Raw genomic sequence first — 26,816 nt, 5'->3', positions numbered from 1 at the left:
ATCCAGAGGAGTGTTCCCCAACTGATCACAGTGTCAGAGCTAGCCTGGGTGGAAGGAACCACTGCTCCGAGAAAGGCACTGTGACAATAGAGAATCTCTTGGTCAGCTGGGATCAGGTGTCCTGGCGATGTCCACTCTCAGTTCTTTGTGTACCCCCAGTGTCCTGGCCAGCAGAAGGTATGAAAAGTAGAAAAACCCCTTGGCTCTCTGTAAGCTCTGCTCAGTAACTAAAACATCTCTGGGTTAGCAAGACTATTTCCTTCAGAAATCCAAAACACAGCCCCACACCAGCTACTGTGACAAATATTAACTCCATCACAGCCAAAGTCAGCACAATATTTTGTCCAGGAAACAGTCTGGTTTATAATCTTCTAAAACTGAGAAGAAGAAATGTGAGACACTGACATAAAACTACCAGAAAATTAGCACACCAAGACAGGGTGGACACGTACATTCAATAGGTACAGATTAAATGGAAAGATGACTCGTAGCTTATGGTGTGAAATAATGGTACTAGTCTATGATCTCCAGAACTGTGTTTAAATCCAAATAAGCTTATTACAGGGATCTTCTCACTGTAATTGGAAATTTTCAAATTTAAAAGTGAGTATGATTCTATTTACAAATGTTTCTGACTTTTCTAAATGTTTATTCACTGATAAGGGACAAATCACTGCTACAATTTTCTCTGCTACTGTTTAGAATCCACCTGTAAAACACAAGAGTTGTTTCTGCTACCTAATTTTCAAATAATGAAGACCTAGAACAGTTTAAAGAGTATAAAAAATGAATAGGTTCAAAGTACATACAAGGCATATGCTTTTGACCTTACTAAATCTGTAGAATGTCAGTTTGCTAAGTTCCTAGTACCCTCTGTAATGAAAAAAATTAATTCTGGTGTCAGCAGGGCTCTTCCTCAAACTCTTTCCTTTTAACAGAAGCTCCAAATTCAGTTACACATGGGAAGGAAATTAAAAAAAAAAAAAAAAAAAAAAGGAGATTGTTCCTTTCACGTGCAGCAGCATGAAGACATAACCTTTGAAATTCCTTGTAGAATTCTGTCAGAGAGCTGCAAGAGAAACAAGAAAATGTCCTCGGCATGGTGCAGCTCACGTTTCGCAAACACTTCAGAAAACAGGATATAATTTTCTCATGGGCACACCTTCAGCTCGTTACAGAGAGCAAGCTGTGAGGACTGCTCACAAAGCAAAATGAGTAAATTAATTATATGACAAGTGTTAACATCTTATTTGAAAAGAGGAATCTCCAAATATCAATTAAAAGTTTGCCTTAGTGTTGGAGACTGCTTAAATCTTAAAGGACAAAAACAAAATCAAAAACTTAATGTGAGAGAAAACTCATCCTTTTTATTTTTCAATTACAAAACTTTGTAATATTAAAATGAGTCAACATTTTTTCAAGCAGAGAGTTTCAGTGCTGAAAATCATGTCTTTATATGATTAAGAAGTTTCCATGGGAATTTTTATTCCCATGAATAAACAATTCTGTCAATGTGATTAAAAAAAAAAAAAAAAAAAAAAAAAAAAAAAAAAAAAAAAAAAGTAATTTCTAGCAGGATATTTTAATATATCACCTTAGCTAGAAACTCAATTTTAAATTTAGGAATAATGTGGAGTTGAAAAAAATTAAAGCCATATAATTTTCTTTAGCCTGTTCAGAGAATCAGATCAACCCTAGTTCAATCTCAGTGAATGTTGAAATTGTAAAATAATACCAAACTGGAAACACTTGTATGTCTTAATATTTCACATTAATGTTGTGCCAATCACCAAAATCCAAGATCTCTTTTATTGGTTATTACACCCTAGAAAACACTTCAATATCCAGAAAAGGCACTTGTTGCCATTTGCGACAAAATAAAAATGTCTCTACCCTGCCCAGTATTACTTTCATTTCCAATATTCCCATTAGTGTCGTCAAAATGAAATGTTGCTGCCATAGTAAGGGAGAGCAGGACAGATCTCTTCCTGCTACAGGAGGTGAAGTAGGAGGATGAGGGAAACAAAAGAGATACTAGAGAGAGAAACCATTATCTGACTTTTTGCTTGTGTTGATGCTCTTGAACGTCAGTTCCTCCCTCAACTTGTAGTCATCAGTCCTACACTGCAATCTCTGCCTCAAAAGCATCAACAAAATCGGCTTCTTAGGGGGTGGATGTCAGGTCTCATGTTGAAGGTTAAAGGCTGTTGAGATCTGGAAGAACCGAGAAAAATTTTGATACAATGCAGGAAGGAGGTGGACATATGCCACAATATTAAATAAAAATAAAATCTGAATATTCTTTGCAGTAATTTTGCTCCAAAATAAAATTTGCACATTTGTGAATATATATTTAATATTAATTTTAAAATCCTGTCATTAGATAGAAATCATAAATGTCTTCATTCATAAGATAACTTTTTACGTTTAGCTGGGATGACAAATCCTTAATAAAATATTTGTTATGTTTTACAGTTATAACACTCTGTTCTTATCTTTATATAAAAGCTATGCTTGCAATCATTATGCTTTTGACTTTTTTAAATTAAATAATCCAAATATTTTAAAAAGTCTTTTCTTATAAAAAGCTGGATTTTTTTACTGCTCATCAATGTACTTATTGCCTGTCCCTAACCTTGTCAATTTTTCAATTTCCTTTTCAAAGCAAGGCAACTCATATTGCAAGCAGGATTCCAAATTAGTCTGCATCACTGATTTATATAGAGACCTTTATAGATTGTTTATTCACATCAGAAAGCAAACAAAATTAGTGTAAAGAGAATGAAAATAAATCCATTTTCCAAATCAATCTCATAAATTTTTTTAAGCATTAGCACAAATCTCTGGCTGAGAGCTTCCACTTCTATTGTCATTCTATAATTATCTGGAAAAAAAAAAAAAAACCCACATTATTTTGCATATTACTATACAAGTGGAGCAGAAATCTCTCTTATTGAACAACACTGTATGTAAAGTGGTGTGCAGTCCTTAGCTGATGCACCCATATAAATCTGAATACACAATTTGAAAATAACATTGGTAGGAAAGCATAGATTTAGTCTCTACTGAAATCGTAAGTGCACAAATTTTGTTTAGCTTAATATTTTGAGATTATAACCACCCACTCAGTTAAGGTATCTTTATATACATTCTAATTCTACTGTGTGAAAAAACTGCTTGCTGAAATATTTATGAAAACAAAATGCCAAAAAAAAAGAAATAAATCAAGCTCTCATAGTGGCTTCAGTGGTGACTCCTCATATAATATTAACTGGATACCAAATTCCCACTTTTTTCATTTATCAAGCAGATTTTGTCCATTATTAACTTTTCTGTCTTTGTAGCTGCAGGAATTGATACAAGAAACTTTCGAACAAGAAATTTTTTCACTATATCTCTCCATTATAAGAGAAAGTGTTGATAAATTCACAGCATCCTGTTTCCCAGAAAACATTAACATATCCTATTAGTCTAATCTGATAAAAAACCCTAAACCTGTCATATTTGTGAGTGCTGTGTGTTGCATTTCTTCACTGATGGATTCAGTTCCATGTTATGCCAACTAAATACAGCAGAGGGGAAAACTGTCCTCTTTTTCCATTGCATAAGAATTGTTACTGCTTATGGGCTCCATATGCATTTCTGTATTGACTTCAGAAGAAACTTTTGAAGAAACTGCCTGAGAGAGTTCCCATCAGTCTTGCAGTCCACTCAGGGAGTGCCAGAAAGTGATAGCTCCATCTTTTTTTCTGTCAAGTTGCTAACATACAACAGGTAAAGGACTGAGCAAAACATTTGTTTTCATCAGACTATACCCCTGATTTCCCTATTTTTTTTTTTTTCTTGTGTGTGTTCAGCTCTATATATACAAGTCTATATATACCACATATAAGCATATAAATGTGTGTGCATATAATATATGTATGCATATACATTGCATCTAAGTAATTTCTGATGAAAATATTCTGGGAAAAGCATGCTGCACTAGGTGCTTTGCAGTGCTAACTCCATCCTTTTCTTGGCTGGACTCTGTAGAAAGTGTAAAGTATTAGAATATTTATTTCATGTAACATATTAAGCACATCATGTAACACATGTAATTAATATTTTACAGATTTATACAGTTCATATTGGATGCACCTTTATATTGTTCCTAGGCAATGAATCTGACACAGGCCACCTTCTTCATCTCAGGCCAAGTTGCTCAGTCCAACACAGTTTCTGCATCACGACTCCCAGTTCCACTACAGAGAGTAGCAGAGGGAGCATCAGTCACTGACCTCCTCCAGCACTTGGTTTATTTTTAGGGGCCTAAAGAAAGGTAAAACTATCAGAGTTATAGTAAATTAAATCATGAATTAAATTAAATTATGAAATTTAGGCTTATACCAGAAATTTTTTAGAATACAAACTGCTAAAATTGGCACATCTTAGTATATACTATCAATCTATAAAAGCTAATTATCAGCAATGGTTGTCATTAGTTCTTAGGATTTCTATAACAAAAACACAGATAAGGAAATTCACTAGAAGACACCTCTGGAGACAAAGAATTATATGAAGACTAAAGGAGTTGCTCTTTTTTTGTTCTGAATATACCCACGATTTTCTGGAAAGTGACATAATATATTCGTCTTTCATTAGTGACTGGGCAAGGTACAGTGGGCAAGCTAGTCACAATGTTTCTCTGCAGGGAAACCAAATCCCTTCATAAACCAAACAGGAAAGAAAATAGGCCCTAATCCTGTGCAGAGAATCAGAGCTGAATATATTGCCAGTTTGTTAGTAACTCATCGAAGTATTAGAAACTATGTCATAATAATTTCTTGAAACTTCCTATCAGTGGACTCAAAACTGAATTGATTTCTTGCTGTAAGATGAATTAGAGGATATAGGCCTAGAATACTTTTGTCTTAATCTAATGTACTGATAAATGCAATAATCTAAATTACCAAGTAATTTAATTTATTAATGTGCATGTTGAACAGAGTAATTAGATGGCAAAAACCCTTCAGTATCTGATTCACAATTATCCCACACAAGGACTGAAGTGAATGATTCATTTGCTTGCAGATAGATCATAGTTTTCCCTTTCTCTACTAAAGGGTCTGTCTCCATCTCATTGACTTATGTGATTTAACCAAGATTAAATTATATGCCTACAACTATAAAGAAAATTTCTGGAGGACAGCCCAGGCCTTGCAACTCCATGGCTCCTGTTGTTATCAGAAACCAGCCTTCTGTTCTTATCTAGATTTAGTCCAATCTCCTGAGGAGTTCAGTCTGGCTTGATGAAGTGTGTGGATAGAAGCCTCACTTTGGTGGTGCTTTCCTTCAGACCACACTCACTTTTAGATGCACGTTCAGTTGAAGATTTGCTTATGACAAAAAATTTCTACTTCAGTGACAGACTCAGATCTGTCCTTTAATGTTTAATCAACCATCCAACAGATAACACATGTTCCTTCAGTAATTGTTCATTTCATGCATTATTCCTAGTGAGGCAATTTCCTCTTTGTCTCTTAGCCCATCTACTACTTTTCATCAAGAATGCTGATTGCAAATAGAATGGATTATTTGTAGTAGACCAATATTATTTGTAGTAGACCAATATTACTGAACTATGGTAAAACACTGGTTCAGACAAAGTCCGGGGAAAGGCTAATAAACACAAGTGAAAGCTTTCTGACCAACAGACTAAGCAATAATTACCTCTTTCTCCAAACAGCTATAATTAGCAGGAGCAGAGCTAATAATTTTAGGTCATGCTGGTGATATTTTTTTTCAGCATTTAAAAACACACACAAAAGCTTTCTCATCAGACAATATGTTTAAAGAACCCTTTCTTTTTACCCTTATTACCACAAAATGTCATATGTTGTCATCTCTCAAAAGAAGAACTGCATGGCAGCACCAGCACATATTTAAATAAATTAGCAAAGAAAGCTTTGTCATTTACAGCTATTATTTGGCTTCTAAGTGGACGGGTTGTACCTCTATTTTCTAATTATTTTAAGATTTCAATAGCCATTTAGGTAGCAAGGAAAGTGAGAGAAGGAAACTGTGAAAGAAAAGTTGTTTCATGTAAAGAATAGTTAAGGCACAAAATACAAAACATGGCTGAAGTACTTCTGTGGAATCTGCATATAGAAAGACTCTTATTAACAGCTGAAAGTGTTACCGAGGTCTTACCTGTCTGCATAACAAATGTGACATGCAGAGAATGTAAATTCATCAATTGTTTTCTTTTTGTGATTTCATGGAGTGAGGAGTGTGTAACATAGCATCAAATAAGCAAAGAAAATCTAAGATCATCCATAGAAACTTTGTTCATGGCTTATCAAAGGCAAATGTGTTTCCACAATTCCCAGAATATACTAAAAAGAGAAGTGTCCATTAACTTTGAGAAGATTTTGCAAATATGAAATACACTAGTGATCACAGTACAACCCCTGCCTTCACCTGGTATACAAGCTCACATTGAAAACTAATAAATACCTAATATTTGTGAAAAAAACCCAACATTTTTATTCCATTTGAAATAAATATTCTTAAACAAGGTTTTATTAATGACACCAGGCATAGATCCTACCAACAGATGAAGTTCTCAGAGGTAACCATCAGGAGCACAAAACTGTCTCATTATAAAAAACACTCCAGTGGCTCAGAAACTTATGAATATATCCTTCATCACTAAGAAAGAAGCATGACAAAAGATATTTTTTAAAAAGGTTTTTTTCAATTTTTGTTTTAAACACTTTCTTAAGGAGGGTATTTCTCTTTCCTGCAACTAATATATTTTTTCTTCACTTCAAATGCCTGAGTGAGACTAAAGAAGAAAGGAAGAGACTCAGACTGGACATAAGTGGATTTAAGAAGGGTTGTTCTGGATTTTCTTGAGAAAGCAAGACACTCCTTAGGCAATTGCTTGGATAACTACATTGCATGCACAGGAGACATGGATGAGGAAAACATATAACCGGGAAGCGTCAAAAAAGCGGAAGATGAAACACATGGGAAATTCCAAGGAATGTGTTTTCAGATGGATTGGTGAAGAAAGTGTGGAAAGACAATAACTATATGGCATTTTGAAAAGGGTCACAAAACTTGGAAATATTCTGGACGTTACTGATATGGCCCCATCTTTCTCTATGGGGCACAACAGCCTGTGATGGAAGATTAATATATTCCATTGTCACTCATAACCATTATTTCAAATGTCTCTGAAGACAGGTGGCTGAAAAATACCCACCCAAGAGAATGAGAGAGAGAAATGGGGGGAGGTAGACAGAACAGAGAGGAAAGGGAGAACGAGAGGGGAGGGGGTAAGATTAGAGGGGCTTGTGCCAACATGACCCAACATAAATGGACAACAACAACAACAACAAAACAGTTGATTTTTCAGATATGAAAGAGCCAAAAAGAAAATTGTGGACAACTCTGGGCATTTTATGATGTGTGCATTATTAGATGTAACTCAGGTGGTAGTCCTGAGGCCACCCATGTGCTGCCATTTGACTAATGTCAACCCAAATTTAGGACACTGTTCTGAAAGTCTGACTTCAGTTTTAAAGCTCAACAGGGATACAGGGTGTTATTGATGATTGTCCTGCCTACATGACATGAAGTCAACTGTACAAAATTAAAATATTTTCAGGAATCATCAGAAGACCACTGACACACCACAAATCTCTTGTACCTCATAGCATCTAAATATAAAACCTGTACAAAATAATTTAGTGTTTAACAATGGCATATATTAAAAAAATAAAAAAAATAATAAAGTTATGTATTTGAATTCTTTTTAGAGCAAGAACATATGTTTGATGAAATTACCACTTTAAGACTGAAATTTTATAGAATACAAGGAGTACAAAATCCTAATAATTTTCATGGTAAGTCTTCTTGAACTTATAATGTTTACCAGAATAGTTATTTCCATCTTTACCATACCCCCATCAATCTTACAGTCATTTGTATCTGTTTATAAATTAATTTTTTCAGAACACAGTTTCTGATGCATGCATATTCTTGATTGCAACATGTATTTGTGTAGGAATAGAAAAACCTTTTAAAAAATGAGGTGCTGATTAAACACTGCAAGCCCACTTTAGTTTCAAATGCTTATTAGGTGAGTTGAACTTTCCATATAGTGTAGTGGGTTGACGCTGGCTGGACACCAGGAACCAACCAAAGCTATTCTGTCACTTCCCTCTGCAACTGGACAGGAAAGAGAAAATATAACAAAGTGTTTGTGGGTTGAACATGGGAGAGAGAACTCACCAAACACTGTCACAGGAAAAACATTCAAATTAGAGATATTAATTTAATTTATTACTAACAAAAATAGAACAGGATAATAAGAAAGTTAAGCAAAACCTTAAAAACACCTTTCACCCCTCCCTCCCTCCTTCCCAGCTCTACCTACTCCCCCAGGCAGAGCAGGGAGATAGGAATGAGAGTTATGGTCAGTGACCACACATTCCAGCCACTGCTCAGAGAGAGGAGTCCTTCCCCTGCTCCAACATGGGGTCTCTCCCATGGGAGATGGCCCTCCATTAACTTCTCCTGCTTCAGTCCATCCTATTGGCAAAATTTCTCCCCAAACTGCTGCAATGTGAGTTACCCTTCCATGTGGTGCAGTCTTTCAGTCGCAGCCTGCTCCATTGTGGGTCCCCTAAAGTGTCCTGACAGGAAACCTGATCCCATGTGGGCTCTTCTCTTCACGAGTCCACAGGAAACTTTCCAGGAGCCTGATCCAGAGAGGGCCTCCCACGGAGTCACTGCCTCATCTCAGGCATCCACCTGCTGCAGCACAAGGCTCGTCCAGTGGCTCCTCCAGCGGGTGTATCTCTGCATCCCCATGGTTCTACAGGGGCTGCAGGGGCACTGCTGCTTCCTCGTGGGCTGCACCACAGGCTGCAGGGGAGTCTTGGCTGAGGATGGACCACGTCCTGCCTCACTGACCCTGGTGTTGGCAGAGCCATTCCTCTCACGTGTTCTAACCCCTCTTTTTCCTGGCCACAATTACAACTGCACAACAACTTCTTTTCTTATTAAATATGGTATTGCAGAGGTGTTATCACGATTTCTAATTGGTCCAGCCTTGGCTAGTGGCACATCCATCTTGAAGCTGCCAGGGATTGCCTCTGTTGAGATGGAGGAGGCTTTTGTCAGCTTCTCACAGAAGCCACCCCTGTAAAGTCCCCAGTATCAACACCTGACCATACAAACACAATACAAATTCAAAGTGCTTTTGCTGAAACAAGAAGATTGCATTTCTGGGGGGAAAAAAAAGAAAAGTGATGTTTTCTGGCAGACTTCATTAAGTCAAAAAATGAAAAAAAAAAAAAATTTGTAGGTTTTTTAAATAACTGCCTATGTAAACACTGGAATAAAGTGTAATGTTTTCTTTGAGAGACTGAAGATTCTCTTTCACTGTGCTGCAAGTGAACTACATTCCTGAATACAATGATGTGGACTAGTGACATTCTTGATATATGACTTTAGCCCTTTATTTTATTGAAATACAAGGAATTCAGAAAAACTGATGTTGCAGATCACAATACTTCTGTATGAAAATCAAAGCAGTGTAAGTACAGAAAGGCAGAATACTGGGGGAAAAAAGAGAAAATTATTCTACATATGGCATTAAAGGCAAAAAAAAAAAAAAAAGTGGTAGACACAGTAATTGCTGAAGGATGAAGACAATACTGTTAAACAGAAAATCAATCGCAACATTACTACACAAAGTGACTTATATTACATCCTGTTATTGAACCTTAAACCTAATTGACACTTGATAGGTCTTTTCTGTCCAGTTCTCTTTTCTAGTTTATTTCTATGTTAAAGAAAATGATGAGACCTATACAACACATTATCCAATATTCTAAAAAGCTTTTATTGCATAGGTCAATTTTCTAGTGTTCCAAAAGGTTCTTTGCCCATTTGAAAGACAGGGTTTTACCTTGAGTAAGCCAATATGAAATAAAATTTTGGTGAAAAAAAAAAAACCACAGATGAATTTCACAGGCAAAAACACAGGTGAATTATCAAGTTACAACAAATTCAGTGAAGGCTTAAGTTAATTAAAACTGAAAGCAGTTTTTAAATGCACTGTTCTTGGAGCAGCTGATTCACATACCTAAACTCCCCAGATGTTACTCAAAGAGAGATAAGTGTCAGATAATAAGTTTCTTGACTGCTATAATGCCCCGAGTCAGGAGGAATTAAAAAAGAGAGATTGTATCTTGACTCCCTCACAGCCCGAGTCTTCAGGGTGTGCACTTCCATAAGACCAGTGGCAGGTCACAATCAAATGTGGAATTCCTCTTAAATGAAGCAGCAGATCACTGTTCTATAATTTAGCTGGGTGAGGGGAGATGTAGAATCAGTTACATCTGCAGCTGAAAGAGACTCCGGGCCACAGAAACAGACCCACTACTAGTTTAATTTTACTGGGGGAAAGAGTAAGACACAGTTTACAAGTTCTGAATAAAATAATAACTAAGAAGCTGTTACCTAGCAAATGTCCTATATAGATAGATCCTCATGGGAGTACAAGCATGAGATAATTCTGAATATTTGCTTACTGGTGAATGTGGAAACAGACAGAAAAACTAAACAGGTTTTGGGGTTTTTTGCTTTGTTTTGGTGGGGGTTTGTTTGTTTGTTTGTTTTTGGTGTTTTATTTGTTTGGGGTTGTTGTTCTTTGTTTGTTTGTTTGTTTGTTGTTTTGTTTGTTTGAGGTTTTTTAAAATATTTCTTCCTCCCCAGAAGGAAAACTAAAATGGTTAAAACATAGTCAAGCTAAGCCTTGACCGGATGAAACTAAAATATCTGGCTTCAGTACAAGGCAGCTCACCCAATTTAGTTTATTCTTCCACGTGTAGTATGTACAGCCAGATACAAAACTTTTACTCTTCCAACTGCATCTCTTACGACTCACCCCAGAAGGTGAGGGTAATCCAGATTCTTGTTAATAGATCCCTCGAGGCGGATTGGAATGAAACAACACTGAATGATCAGTGTTTGTAAATACATATATATATGTAGTGTTTATTATAGAACAATTTAGTTGCAAAGGAAAGCAGGTAAGTAGCCATTTTGGTTATTGAATATTGTAATGCAGCAATACAAAAGCGTAAACATATCACTTAAAATGTATAAGGAAAAAGAAAAAAATATAACAGTAAAAAGATACATAATCACCACCCATGGATCCAGAAATAAGAATTAATTGTTACAATTTCAATATCTGTTGACACTGTCTGTTGTACTGTATCACAATGCCCTAAACATATTAGTCAAGAAAGATTGCTTAAAGGTGCAGACTTCTTAAAGGTAAGTTTCCATTTAAGAAATAAAAAATCAGAATGAATTGGGAAAATTCTGGGGTTTTTATACTACTTGATGGGAAATATACTCTTTAACAAGGGCATTTCTGTCTTAATTTAACATTATCTTGAAGTTTACTGAATTAAGTATCCTAACTCTAAAATACGGTTTGCAAATGATGCAGAGAAGCTTCTGAGCAAATTTATTTCTGCAGCCGTAATTATATATCTATATATCTCACAGGATCTTAGTAGCCATTTACCTTATCTAAGAAGTAGCAGTATACATGCAATTTTAAATTACTTGAAAATTGAATAATGCAGGGAATATCTCACTCAGATAACCATATCAGTCTGTGCCACTCTTAGAGCCCTACACTTGCATTTTATATGTATCAAGTACATTTGTTTAGGTCTATTATTAAAGTAGATGTAATGAATGATTTACTGAATTCAAGGACAGAAATCTATACCCAGGTTAATTGATATTGACTTGTAACTCGTACCACATTCAACAACATTGAGCTCACAAGAGGTAATAACATAACTTAGTGAAATTATTCCATCAGATCTAATGACAACAGAAAATCCAGCATTCAATTGTCCTAGAGAACTTTTTCTACAATATATGAATCTACTCCTAGTGCCATTTTAGAGTCTAGTCTATTAGTAATCACATGATTTTAGAGAAGAAAACATATCCGTGTGAATTGCTAGAGGAGTATTCAATCTGTACGGTGGATCAAAAACAGGACCCAAAACATGGTTCATTGGAGTGTATAAACACACATTCAGAAGGATAAACCTGTGGGTCCTAACAACAGATCTACCAGAGTAGCATGATCAAGGAACTTTATACACTTAAGCCAGAAATAATGGCCTTATCTTTCCGGGAAGTAGGCTTAATTAAAACAAAATACTATTCCCAGCGATCTGTGCTCAGTATGCCAACTTTATTTTAAGAGTTTGTGCTTACTGTTTATTCCGGTGTATTATGTTTCTACTTCAAACATATTAAAAAAATATCTGGTTTGAAAAGATTTTCTGTACAAAAAGGACCTGAAGTTTGTGGCAAACAACATTCAAAAAACAGTTTGCTAATACATAAATGTCTGTGTGTCCAAAACACAAGCTTTATTTTTAATGTATCACTTTCAGAATAGCTGCAAATAAGTACCCTTCCATGGAAATCTTTTTTTAGAAATTTTGTTACATTAAGCATAATAACAAAAATGTGAGTGAAATATATGAGCAGGGGCATCTTCAACTACATTGGATTACTCAGAGCCTTGTCCAACTTGACCTTGAATGTTTCCAGGGATGTGGCATCCACCACTCCTCTGGGCAACCTGTGCCAGTGTTTCATCACCCTCATTGCAAAAATTTCTTCACCTACATTTAGTCTAAATCCGGCCTCTTTAAAAAAGAAAAAAACAAAACAAACAAACAAACAAAAAAAACCACAAACAAACAAACAAAAAAAATTGTCTTATCACTGCTAAAAAGTTTGTACACATCTTTCTTACAGGTCCCCTCTAAGTACTGAAAGGCTGCTATAAGGTCTACCCAGAGCCTTCTTAAGGTGAATAGCACCAGTTCTCAGCCTTTCCTCACAGTGGAGGTGCTCCCTCCCTCTGATCTTCTCCATGGCCCTAATCTGGAATGGATGCAACAGGTCCATGTCCTTCTTGTAGCAGGAACCCCAGAGCTGAACTCAGCACTTCAGGTGAAGTCTCACCAGAGCAGAGAGAGAGGCAGAATCCCCTCCCTCATCCTGCTGGTCACACTGCTTTGGATGCAGCTCATGTGCTGTTTGTTTCCCGGGCTCTAAGTGCACATTCCTTGATCATATCCAGCCTTTCACCCAATAGTCCTCCCAAGTACTCAGCAGTGCCTGCTCTCTGTCTTCATCCACTGGACAGTCCATCCATCAAATCCATATGCTCTAATTTAAAGTGAAGGATGTTGTAGGGGAACCATGTCAAAGGCCTTTCAGAATTCCAGAGAAATGGCTTGTTGGTGCGGTATATGATATGCTATCCATTTCAAAGCATAACAAGCTTTTAAGATGCCACAAGAATTCTTGGTATTTAGAGAGGCACCTATTATATCAAAGTGTTTAAATGCCTGCCAGAGGACATTTTGTTGTGGGGGTCAATCCCTCATTTAGATTCTAACCCCTACACCAAATGTAGTACTTATCTGATAGGCAGCTGTCTTGATCAGATATCATCAGAATAAAGAAGAAGGAAAACAAGAAAAGAAACTTCAGTAGGATAGAAGCAAAAAGAGGAAAATAAGGGGTAATTGACATATAGAATGCATAAAAATTTAGGTCCCATTTAACAGTATTTTTTTTCCCTACAGAATTTAGCATTCCAATTAACACTAAAAATAAAAAAGACATAAAATGAAAAAGAAATTAACTATTACTGCAGTTCATTCCAGTATGAGAGGAAAATGGACAGCTATCCGATAATAAGTTGAAATATTTAAATTGTATTCTCTGGTATCTTTCACCTTGTAGTGAACATATATTCAACTGTTCTCTAGTAACCTGAATAACTTAACATTATTAGGTTCTTGTTCACCAGTATTAGAATTTGAAATTGGGCTTGGTAGTCATGTTACATGTTAAATAGTTACATGTACATAAAAACCCACAGGCATTCCTATCTCTTATAAGGGAATCTAAGGAAAGAATTTAATTTTTAATGCTGTACAAAATAATGCTGTTTTAGAAAAGTGCTGCTATGGTTTAAGCATTTTTTACCTATTCTTCAGACATACTCACTGTATCTCTTAAACAGAAGAATTTAGTTACACTGAAACACAAGATAAACTCAAATAGAAAGTTAAGCTCAAGAAGAAACAGAACTTTATTTTAAAATCAAATATATTCTATAACTGTTAATTTCATTTACCTCAAATATTTTTTCAAACACAAAACAATCATAAAAAATTTCTCCAAATAGTAGAATAAGAAAAAAGGAACAAGAAGCATATGGAAATACATACCAAGAGAGATTAATATTTTATTTTGTATTCCTTTGCCATTCAGACATAATGAACATAACATTATTTTAATACAAATCAGATCACATCTAAGAGAAAAAAAAATTCTCTGTTTCATTATCTATTTACAGTAAAGAAAACTATGCATTAATAATAAATAATTTGCAGCAGCTTACAATAGGACATTGCCTGACCAAGAATGGTCTCCCTACAGCCCTCAAAGGGAATAATTAGTTCTTAGTGTATCAGGATATTATTTTAGCATTAAAAAGGGAAAAAATATTCATGAGTGAAATTTCTTCTTCAGTTGCAATGAAGAAAGATGGATTTCTTGCATGCTTGAGTGCTTCTGAAATTCTGCATAAAATTCATTTCTTTCCTGCACAAAGTACCAAACTCAAAGTCCCAGATAGTTGCATATACTATTGAGAGTGATGAGTGTGATCCATATTCTTGAGATCCATGTAGAACTGAGGTTCAAGTTTAAAACTATTCACACTTCTAAGCATCAAGAAAATTGCTGCAAGTTACAATTAAACAGTTAGAAAGGAGAGGAGAAACCATGGGGAAAGAGGGGAGTACATAAGACTGTCATCAACAGCTCAAAAGATCGGAGAGCTCCAGAAAAAAAAAGATCATTTGAAATGATCACCCTGTGGGGTGCTCCAGTTCTGAGGAGGCAGGACCCAGATGTAATCCCCGCTTTGTGTTAACCCCTCCCTTGACCCAAAACCTAAAACTCCACCCCTGGTATGCCCTATAACACCCCATGACCCTGCCTTTGCCAGGTCTTTTTCATCTTCATCCCCCTCCTCAGCCCTGGGGGAAATAAATGGATTCTTGAGCTTAACAAAACAGAGACTTCTCTAGCGTTTTCCCATGCTGTAACCTCCCGGGACACAATGAACTTTGCAGCCACATGATGCTACATCACCCTATGTTAAAAGAATGGTATGTCCAGTGAGATTAGGTTTAAGAAGAAGGAGAAATTATGTGTTGAATTCCTCTTCTTTTGCAAATATCTTAGATTGACTACAAAGAAAACAGGGTACATCATACTTCTTTGTTAGTTAAAAACTAAAATGGACACTTGGGAACCATAGTCTCTAAATTAATCTCATTTGCCTGGAATGTCTTTTAGGCAAAACTTTTCCAGGTCCTGGCAAACAAAGGGGACATGGATCTGCAAGAAGGTGGACAGACCATCATTTTTTTCTAAATGAAGCAGAGGGGATGGACTGTCAAATAATTCTCAAACGTACCCTGACTGACAGTGTGGTCCCTGCAGCACTGAAATATCCATCTCACAATCTGTGTGAAGTTCCCTGTATTATTTGTATTTCTTACTGAAAGGACTGGGGAGCAAAAAATCTGATGCCGTGGTTTTATCTGTCACAGCCATGAAAGGCAGCCTATTCTGTAGCACTACCAGTGTGTCTGATCCATGAGATCAGTTGTCTCTTTTTGAGGCTTGGGTATGTCTGAAAAATGGAAAATGTGGGAAGCAGACAGGCAGAGATTGCTTCTGATAAAAGCAGAAAGATGTTTTCACAAGTTATTTTATTGGTAGAGAGGAAGACTAAAACATGTAGTGGCAGATGTGATTGGGTATAATAGCAACAAAGGTTCCTGGAATAGAAACACTAGGGATTAACCAGCAATAGGAGAGAGTGTTTTACAAAGAATTTCAGGCTCAGGATATTTATTGGGCTTATGACAAAAAACTGGACAAAATATTGTGAAGTAGGCATAGATAGCTGACAATCTGTATAAATAGCAGTAGGATTTCTTCAACTTACTGAGAAATTTCAAATAAATGAACTTTCCAGGCTTCAGAAAAGCTTTACATTTTTCTGAAACTGAAGGAGAAATTAAGCTGTTCACAAAGGACAACCTAGAAAGTCAGTTGAGGACTTTGAAGGGTATGGAGGAGTTGTTAACCCACTTGATCTGGGAGTACTTGTAGCTTAAAATTAGCTACAATGATGCAAAATTCTGTAAAATTAAGCACTGTCACTTAACACTCAAGATCATCATGAGGAGAAAAGCTTATAGAATAAAACACAGATGGTTTCTTCCCATATGGGTTAGACATGAAGAGTGTAGTAGACACAAACCAGTATGCTAAGGACTGGACTGATAAACTACTTAAACAAAAGATATTTGAAATAACCCTCTTCAGTATCTAACACTTTCATAATATCTGTTTATCAAGGAGATGGTTTCTTAAGGAAAAAGTGTTCACAGAGTGAATATTTTTCTAAATGTGTTTAGTGCCTGTTGCCTATCCAGTATCCACAAAGTCTCCAAAAGCATCTTGAACCAACTGCTAGTCTCCAGATCTCTTCCTTTCAGATACAACCTGCGCAGTAAATATCCATGTGGCAATATCTGTACATCTAGTTATATCCAAATCTTAGGTGGCATTGAAGAAATTTTCCTGTGTAGCTCAATCTAAATTTATATTCTCTGTAAATATTTTTAACAATAATTTTTTTTTCTTGTTGAATAGAATCAATGAATTGAAAGAAAGAGTACAAGAGAGACTTGTAACTTGAAATTACTATAGTCCATGAAAGTGTTGATGATTATCAGACTAATGCAAACATAAAAGCCTGAAGAATTAGTCTTAGAAAAGGATAGAAAATTCTCTATGTTTCTGTAATCTTACCTTTGAGAAGCACTACATCTTAATCTTAAATGCTGCACTTTTTTCAGTTTATATCTTAAAGTCACCCAACAAAAAAAAAACTATAAATGATGCTTTAAATTGTTCTTGGTAAAGAGTTAACGTCAGGGGTGGGCAGGAAGTTTATTTTTCTACTAGTAATTTAAGGAAAATAGTTCTGGGTATCTGGATATTCAAGATTTACAAATGTTTTTATGACAAAAAAATCCATTGGGAAAAATATTTTTTGGCCAATGAGAATCAACTTGTTAAAATCTTGTACCATTTTTAATTTGATTCAAATATGGTATGTTGTTTTAAGGAAACTACAGGTATTATTTGTACTTATTAAAAACATATATGATACTGGTAATAATTAGATTGCTCAACTGCACAGAATTCCATATTGTAAATGAAACTCCCTCTAAACTCAAATAAGATAAACTATGCTCTGCATTAATGGGACTGGTTTTTTGGGCTTTCTTGCCAAACACCTGCTGGTCAAGCAAGATTGCTGGGTTAAATAGATTAAACTCCCATGTGGGGATACTGTGTTTTTTCTTTAACTCACTGAAATACAATACTTCACTTGGTGAGTGACAAAATGGTTTTGAGTAGATTATGTGTTTAATAAACTGTTACGTGGTGTCCTAGGAAAAAATTACACTTGGGAAAATTCCCCTTTTAAATGTTACTTTCTTTTCACCTTTTACTTTCTCTACTAAAGGAAGAGAAACTACATTTATAGAATTTTCTATACTGATTATAGCAAAAATAGGACATCAGAATTTTCTACTGTAATATACAATAATGTTTCACAGTTTTGTCTTTTTTTTTTTTTCCTCCTGTGCAATTTAAGTTGCCCACATGCCATGAGGATGTTCATATTCATGTGACAGGAAAAAGAATTTTTATAGTTACAACATCTTAATCCATCAAAAAAGCAAGCTAATACTGCAGGAAAACTCTCAGATGCAAGAAAAGAAACACTAATTCATGGAAGCCATCAGCTTATCTACAAATTTAGAAAAAAAGTGTTGATATGCATCCAACAAATTGTGTAACAAAAGTCATAGAACCATGTGGAAAAATGCAGAAAAACAACTAAAAGAAGTTTTATTGATCTGAATTACTAATGAATAATAGATGAAATAACGTTCATGATGCTCAGGATACAAAAGTGTGTTTCTAGTATTCGCATTACATACATAAGTAATATTTATTAATAGTGGATTCAATCTTGAATGCTAGGAATATGATATTGAAAGGACAGATAAACTTTTTACACTAAAACTGAAGGGAAAGTGTTTTGCACCACACAGCCCCCAATCCTGGTTTATCAAGTACATAGATTGTGAACCTGCATACAACTACACAGAAACCCGTTTTTCTTCCCTCCGCATGAAACTTGGGTTCCTTTTATTTAAACAGAAGTAGATTCAAGTACTTCCTATGGTTAAAAAAAAAAAAAAGTAGGAGAGGGGATGGTTCACATTTCAGTTTCATTCTGATAGGAAGTTAAAGAATTACAAAAGCTGAAAAGCATTCAGAAATACCACAGTTAAGACGCAAACACTTTATCTTTAAAAGTCTCAGTGAAGTAATGTTTTTGCACATCTGACTTACTTTTTTTCCAAATAAACTATTAGTCTATTTTAGAGGAAATTTCTGAAATTTCTTTACAAAAATTTTAAAATAAAAGCCTTTTTTTTTCTTGTTCTGATCTTGCTACTCACTAAGCTAATAGAACTAACAGAAGAAATATGCAGTGTGCTCCATGGGTTCTTAGTACCAGTGCTTGCATGCTTCATTCCATAAATATAATTTGTATCATAATTGAAATAAAGGAAATATCAAGAAAAGGAATTTCTCTTGGTGAAATATTTCTTCTTATTTTTTTGTAACTTGAGAAAGGCCTTGAAGTGTATTGCTAGCAAAAAGACAGAACAGCCCTAAGTGTTATACTTCTTGAAAGCTGCCTCTTCCCTTCGCAACAGAATGTTAAATCCAGGTAATTGTTCTTTAGCAGCCTTTTCAATTTTTAGCGTAGTCAAAGGGTTCAGAAAGTGTTTTACTACTATGAGTTCTTCAGAAACATAAAGGTCTGTGAGGTCTGAGGAGACCATATACTAAACAGACAAAAGGACCTGTGTGCTGTCAGAGCTCTTCTGAAGTGCTCTTTGGTAGAATTTCTTGTGCTGATATTTGTCTTATCAAAGCCACAATGTACCCTCAAACTAATAAGCCAGGAAAAAGCATGTATTACTGTCTTAAGAGAAGGAGGTATAGTATGAAAAGCAGCCTTGCTGAGAAGACATGGGGGTGCCTCTGGGTGAAGGGCTGCACATGACCCAACACTGTGCGCTTGCAGCCCAGGGAGCCAGTTGTGTCCTGGGCTACATCCAGCTTGGGAGTCCTCAGTACAAGAAAGATATGGACCTGTTGGAGTGAGCCAGAGGAGGGCCACAAAGATAGAGGGATGGAACCGAGGAAAGGTGAACAGAATTGGAATTGCTCAGCCTGGAAAAGAAAAAAAACATTAGGATGACCTAATTGCACCCCTCCAGTACCTGAAGGGAGCCTACAAGAAAGATGGAGACTATTTACCTGAGCTTGTAGAGACAGGATAAGGGAGAATGGATTCAAACTGAAGGACCATCAGTTTAGAGTAGATATTGGAAAGTTCTTGACTGTGAGGGTAGTGAGGCACTGGAACACGTTGCCCAGAGGAGCTGTGGATGCCCCATCTCTGGAAGTGTTTAAGGCCAGGCTGGATGCAGCTGAGCAATCTGATCTAATGGAAGGTGTCCCTGCCCACCCCATAACAATGGGGTCAGAACTAGAGGATCTTTCAGGTTCCCTTTCAATGCAAAACATTCCATGCTTCTGTGATATCATGCTCTGGATTACCATACACAGTCAAAGCTGATGTCCAGGCCGAAAATAATAAAGTTCCATGGCACTGCTCTTTGTGTCTAAATATAGAAGACTATGTAACACAGAATTAATCCTCATCTTCTTAAATCATCTCTTGAATTTTTTTCTCTTTAAAGCCACTCCTTTGGTCATTAAGTTGTTGGTTGGCCTGCATTTTACAGAGCCTTAAACACACCTCTGAAAGAGCTTTACAGGATTCCGTGAAAGGCTTACTTGACAAATCACTACTCAGCAGAAAGTCATTGGCAGCAAGCTGCAATAGATAGATGTATAGATATAGCAAGGCACTGAAATATTAAAGGAATGTGTGTGACCCATCATTTGAACGCTGGCATTTATAACAAAGTTCAAGGATGCCTCTTCCTTTCCATGTGCAATTTCAACCTGTGACTGAGTTCAGTGTTTATTAAAGCTATCACTCAGTTAAATGGGAGATAACAAAGACAGCAAGAACAAAGAGAGGGGAAAAGGTAGAGCTGGGAATCTCCAGAGAATTAAAGCAATTTAGGAAAACTGCTGATTTCTAAATTCTTAAAAGCCTAGGTTTCTTCTTAAGGCTAGGTTTTTGATAACATTATTTTAAATACTTGAGGAAAAAAAAATTCTCTTCTGTATACAAGCTGTTTGGAAGCCAAGAAGGTGGGACAAAAATAGATGTAATAAATGTAAAGGTGAAGAATTATTTATCTGCATTCTCAGTTCTCTTTAAAATAGCATTCCTCATCATGGACAAGTCTCATCATGAAGCAGTAAGTACACAGCCATGAAAAAGAAATATATGCATATCTACCCAGGTAGCTAGCTGGCTATTTGTATATGCACACAATGCACTCATGCAAACATAAAGACAAACAAAGGTTTTCCAATTTCCAGTTTGGAATGGGACACAATGAATGGCAGCATCACATTTTGCATTTTCAGGAACTGTCAGTGACATGATCAGATTTTTTAAAAAATTTGGTTTTAGTGCCAATTTTACTAATGAAGTTTTTTTCATGTTTAATAAGCTGAACAAAAATGCTCATACTGGGGAAAAAGGAGGGAAAGAGGAAAAGGAAAGAGGAAGACTAGGAGAGGAACTCTAGTAGAAACTAACTGTACTGCTGCAAAGGAAATGCACTAGAATTAAAGTTTGTGTTATTCACTTAACTGAAAGCCTGGTAGTGAGTGTTGTATATTTTTTTCAGCCACCATCTTCTGGGAAAGGCACTGGACTGTAACTTGGAAAACCAGGATGATGATTATAATGATGTGGCTAGCGAGGACAAACTGCTTCCCTACAGTGCAGGGTCTTTCCATATAGAAAACTATTGTCATAGTGCTGGCAAAAGTTTGTTGTTTTTATGTAGTGATGTTAAAAACTCAGGCTTCTTAGAGTGATTTCAGAGTGTCTTTTAGCCCTGCAGCTGCCCTGTCCCTGCAGCCTCTCACAGATATCAGTAGAGGAAGGGAACACCAGCCACCTCCATTCACATTGTCTGTGAGTAACATTTGGACACACCAAGCAAATTTATAGCCAAACAAGAACAATTGAGGGGCAACAGACCAGGTCACACAGGCAGAAATGGTTTAAAAAGCATTTGTCAATGTATCATTGATTTTGTGCCTTTGGTGTTCACATGAAGCTGATGTCTCTTGTTAAAGACACTTCAAATAAGCTATGTAGCAATGTGTTGATCAGGAGAGGACCCATCTGTGTGACAATACTGACATATGACTTGTGGCAGAATGACTTCACATTACTGCCTGAAGACATATTAATTTAAAGTGCTGCAGAAAGGCCATGGAATATTAATTTCCTGCTGAATTACTGTATCCCATTCATAACTCAGTAATAACTGGGGAGTTTCTTTACTCCAGATCTATATCATACAAGGAATATATGATGTAGGGAGTAACTCAAAGGGCTGAAAGCATCCGGATCCCCTGAGAGCAGAATACAGATAACTGATTCACCACATACCCTTAATATCAATTTTTTAGTAGTATTTTTTTGTTTAGAATGTTTAAAATAGACTGTAGTTACTTTCTGTTTGGCAAAGACAAAAAGCAGGTAAGCTGGAGAAATGCCTCCAAGACATGTTGACTACCGTGCCTGGAAAATCAGCTCAGATCTGTTAAAAGGAAACTAAAAGAAACTAAACATTTTGTTTTCAAGATCCATGAAGCCTGAGCCTGGTGAATAACAAATTCATATTTCAGATATGAATTTCAGATAAAACACAGAAATTATTAGAACAGGTCAGACCAAAGGTGTATGTCCCTTCTGCTTCCTCTTTTAATTTTCCTGAACAAGAGAACAAAATCCACACCCGCAGTGTTTCACAGTAGAGATTATCCAGGGCTGCTTATGATTAACGACATATTTTTCTCTTTGAACAGGTTTATAGAGAGATGCTGCATTTTGATAGAATTAACATAAATTAGCTTTCAACAGAACCCTCTTCCTTTCTCTCTATCAATAAATAGAGTGTACCAGTCAGAATAGCTTTCTTTTTCCAGAATACAGACAATAAGACACACAGTTTATAATTTTCTAATTCTCCCAGTTCTAAGTCTGTACCATGATTGCCAACATGCATTCTCATAATATATACATCACGTAAAATAAAGTCGAGGCAGTTAAGTTGGAAAGTGCAATGGGAAATAACTTGCTTTGTCGGGACTCTGACGTGTGACCACATCACCTGACTAGGAGCATTTCTGTGTAGTCTGTCCACATTTGAAAATGTTACCACTTTTAAAGAACTAGGAATTTTTAGGGACTAGATGCTGTTGAACACTGAGAAGCTTCTCTTTTTTTGGTGTGGCAAAGGAGCTAGCAAAAGGTTTGCACATGGATTCATGTGTTTTAAAAATGGAACTGAATATATGTACCATCAGGTACAAATTCATACACAGAATTAAGCAAGGGCAAAACTGAAAGGCTGGAAAAGACACAAGCAGGTGCAATGGAAGACTTTCATCATCTCCAAAGTTATAGGAACTAACTTTCAAATTGCTCAAACAAAAAAAAAAAAAAAAAGTTAACTTTGCTTATTGATCTATTTGATAATTTTAATAATGTAACTGGTTCTGATGAAACAAACATGTTAACATAGATAATCCTGTCATAAATTTCTTCACACACTTTTTGAGAATAGCTTATAGATCTTCAGTTGTGACACCTTACAATTCAAAATTATAAATCAAATATTTTGCAACCTGTAAATTTCAAGATGGTTCTGAAATTTACAAATATTTCTCTTCATCTCTTCAGTTATAAACCTTAAAAATAGAATGTTAGGTAGGATTGGATTTTACTACTGGAAATAGGAAAATAATACAGGAAATAATAATATCCCTCATTATGGTGATTCCAAAAACTGCTGGATACTATTTTGACATGGTTGCAATGAAATTGAAACACAGGTTTCTCTTTAATCTAGCCTTGCATAGCAGCTTCCTAAAATCTAGAATGGTCACAACATATTGCATGTGCTACACTGTACCACTTCTTCTCTCCTTTATCAAAAGTATCATACAACTTTTCAGTGGTAAATAAATAGAAAGTTTTCTTACCATAGAAAGGTCTTGTTTTAATCTCTTGATGAGTGACTGACATGTTCCAATACACCTATTACTAATATTGCAGGCCATAAATACACTTATGCAATATTTCAAAAAGAAATTTGTAAAAAAAGCTCATGCAGAGCAAGTTATTCCTAAACTTTCAAAGAATCATGGATTGCAACTGTACTACCCTCAACCCACAGAATTTATTCTGTTTCAGAAAAGGTGAAAGGATAAAGTTAGTAATGTTATTTCTCTAAAGCTATTTCTTACAATCACAGTTTATTTCCTGTGATTCAGCTTTTGTCAAACAGATATAATAGCAATGCAATATAATTATATAACAAAACAACTTTTGTATGCCTATTCTGATTTATACACTAAGTTGCATAGATTCTGTGAAAGAAACAACATTTTTCCCTCTGAGTCTTATTCTCCTTGTGATGTGACTGTAATCAACACGCCACATCAAATCATTGGAGTCACTTGAATCTAGTGCAACTACAAAGTCAGATAAATTTGGAAGTTCATTTTCCTTCCTGGCTGCTATTGCAAGATATAAAAGCATAACGCGGGCAGGAGGAAATTTTGAGTGACATGAAGAAAAGTGCCTACAGACTGTTGCAAATTACACCTTTTTCACAGTGCACTCTTGGCAATTTTTGAAGAAATGTGTAAATCAGCTGATTTTTTTGCAACTGACCTTGTTAACAATGGGGTTCTTTTCCCTGTTTCTAAGACTGCCTTTAAAAATACTAAAACATGAAAGTTTCAGGTACTGAAGAAATTTCATGTTTACAGAACTGTATGGATTTTTTTTTTTTTTTTTTTAAGCTCTAGTGTGACACATAAAATCAAGATTTCATCTCTGGAAATGTCACAGGTTTCATTTCTGACATTGAACAAGGCATTCTTTATATACAGGTAGGTATTTCAGCTCTCTATAAATAAAAGTAGAAAACCAATTTTACATTTACTCTCTTCCCTTTTTTTTTTTTTTTTTTACAGATGTATTTATTGACTATCATCTGGGATCTCTGCATTCATCAGTGATAAATCCTCCAAGCAATATAAATTGCTTGGGTTTTTTGTTGTTGTTTTTTGGGTTTTTTTTCCAAATATGTCCTTTTTCAATCCGGGTTCCTCTCCCAGTCATGGATATGACTAAGATATGCAGTTACCTGATTTGGGAACACTGACCTCACATCTATGAATACCCTCTGTGCTGTACTTGCATAAAAACCCCACAGACAATAGGAGACAAGTCAATAATTTTATTTGACAGTGACTGTTTTGGGTTGTTTTTCAAGCAGATATTTACAATGATATTTCTATAGTTCATTTTCTTCTAAAGCTTGACTACCAGCACCAACATCCATTAAAAAAAAAAAAGAAAAAAAGAAAAAAAAGTCCTATGTTTTTCTTCTCATTCAGCAACATGTTCAGTTGGAGTTCTTTAAACTTCATCAGCCAACATGGCAATGCCTCACATACCTGCACAATTTGTTAATGAACCCAGAATCTTTTTTTCTTGTTTTTGGACCTGTCACTGCTACCCCTCTGCTGGACCACCGCTGGTAAATTGTTTTTGTTGCAAAGAAGCAAAGTATCACCAAAGGTTCTAATTTTTCCTAAGTACTTGTTAAAATTTTGCCAGTTCTTTGCCATCTCCCAAAGTACTGGATTTTATACTCTAATTATTTTTCATAATATAACTCCAACGCCAATAGCAGCAACACATATTGGATTTTTTTTTTTTCCCCTCTCCAGGGAGTATCACTAATTCCCTTCTTTTTAAGAGGAAAGAACCTTCACTGTGATCTTAAAAACTGTGGTCTGACCTTCAGAAATAAGTCCAAAAGCACAGTAAGTTGAGACAGCAGGTTTTTCTTGAGCAACAGTAGCAGCTGCAGGAGCTCTGGCAATTTTGAAGAACTGATTCCTTTTTAGGTTGTCATGGTGAGGCTTCCAATTTATAAATCATTAATGTTACACTTCTGTTCCTCAAAGTCAAAATTAATCGTTTAACAAATGTCTTCCACAGGAGGTGAGTTAATGAAATAAACCAGTGTACAAATCCTACAAAATAAATTAGTAATCTATCCTTTTAGAATATCTTCTTTTGAATTTCTTACTTTTAGTTCCTTATTAAAATTGTTCATGAGTTTTAAGTTGTCCATACATTATTATTTTAGCTAAAATGCTTTTCTTTTTAAAGACTCCTCAATGCTATCTAAGTTCTCAATGCAATTCATGCATTCTGCAGCCTGTCTTGGCAATAATTTTATAATTAATATATGTTTGCCAAAGTAATTCTTCTGATTATAAACAGATCACTTAATGAAATTACAAATTTCAAAGCAACAACTTTATATCATAAAACATTTTCTATGCAAAATTGGCCATTACATCCCGTGTTTCTCAGTTCTGTTCTCTATACATCCTCTGTGCTTGTCTTTAATTTCTACCTGCAGTAATTATTTTTTATAGAGAAGTCCTGCCTTCAGTACAATAAGTGCCAACCAAATAAATATCAAACCTACACCACCCTTGTTTCAAATAAGTATCACAAAGGTAAATCCATCATACAAGTTGTATTAAAATGGTCCAAAAACCAACCACAGCAACAAGTACACTAATTAGTATCATTAGTAACATAGGAATATATTATTTTACATTTGGGGGCTACTAAGAATTATAAATTATTCTAAAAGCAGAATTCAATCACTTTGTTTTCAGCTCCTGAAGCCAATGTATCTGGACACCTTGATCTATATCTGATGGCTGAATCATATATGCACCGCTACAGCTTCATTTCAAATTATGCAGAAAAAAATTGTCCCCAGGTATTAATCCTCCAGAAACCAAGTATTTAGCTTTTCTGGAGCACCTATTTGTTAAAAACACAAGCACAGCATAGGAATAAGTAGTTGGTGATTTATGGTGCTAAAGGCTAATCAGTGCTATCTGTAATATGAGAGAGATTTAATTCAGAATGTTTTTTCTGCTGTCAGCATCTGAAGGGTTCATCTGGAATGGTACAGCTGAAGACAGCAAAATAAATGGAATGAAGAGTCGTGTGAAAAAGAGACATTCAAAAAGGAAAAAAGGACATGAAAATACAGGTGTACATAAAAATGAAAGAAATATACACTCATCAAATTGAAATGGAATGAAGTAGCAGTACATGGAGAAGCGATAGGCAGGGAATAGTCAAACAACCAGCTGAGGAATCATAGATGGAACACAGCTGCTGCAAATGGCCTTCAGTCTTCAAGAGTATTATTCTGATAACAGTGTGCAACTTC

This window comes from Hirundo rustica, chromosome 1 (assembly GCF_015227805.2).
Source record: "Hirundo rustica isolate bHirRus1 chromosome 1, bHirRus1.pri.v3, whole genome shotgun sequence".
Classification (NCBI taxonomy): Eukaryota; Metazoa; Chordata; class Aves; order Passeriformes; family Hirundinidae; genus Hirundo; species Hirundo rustica.
Note: the sequence above shows the minus strand (reverse complement) of the source record.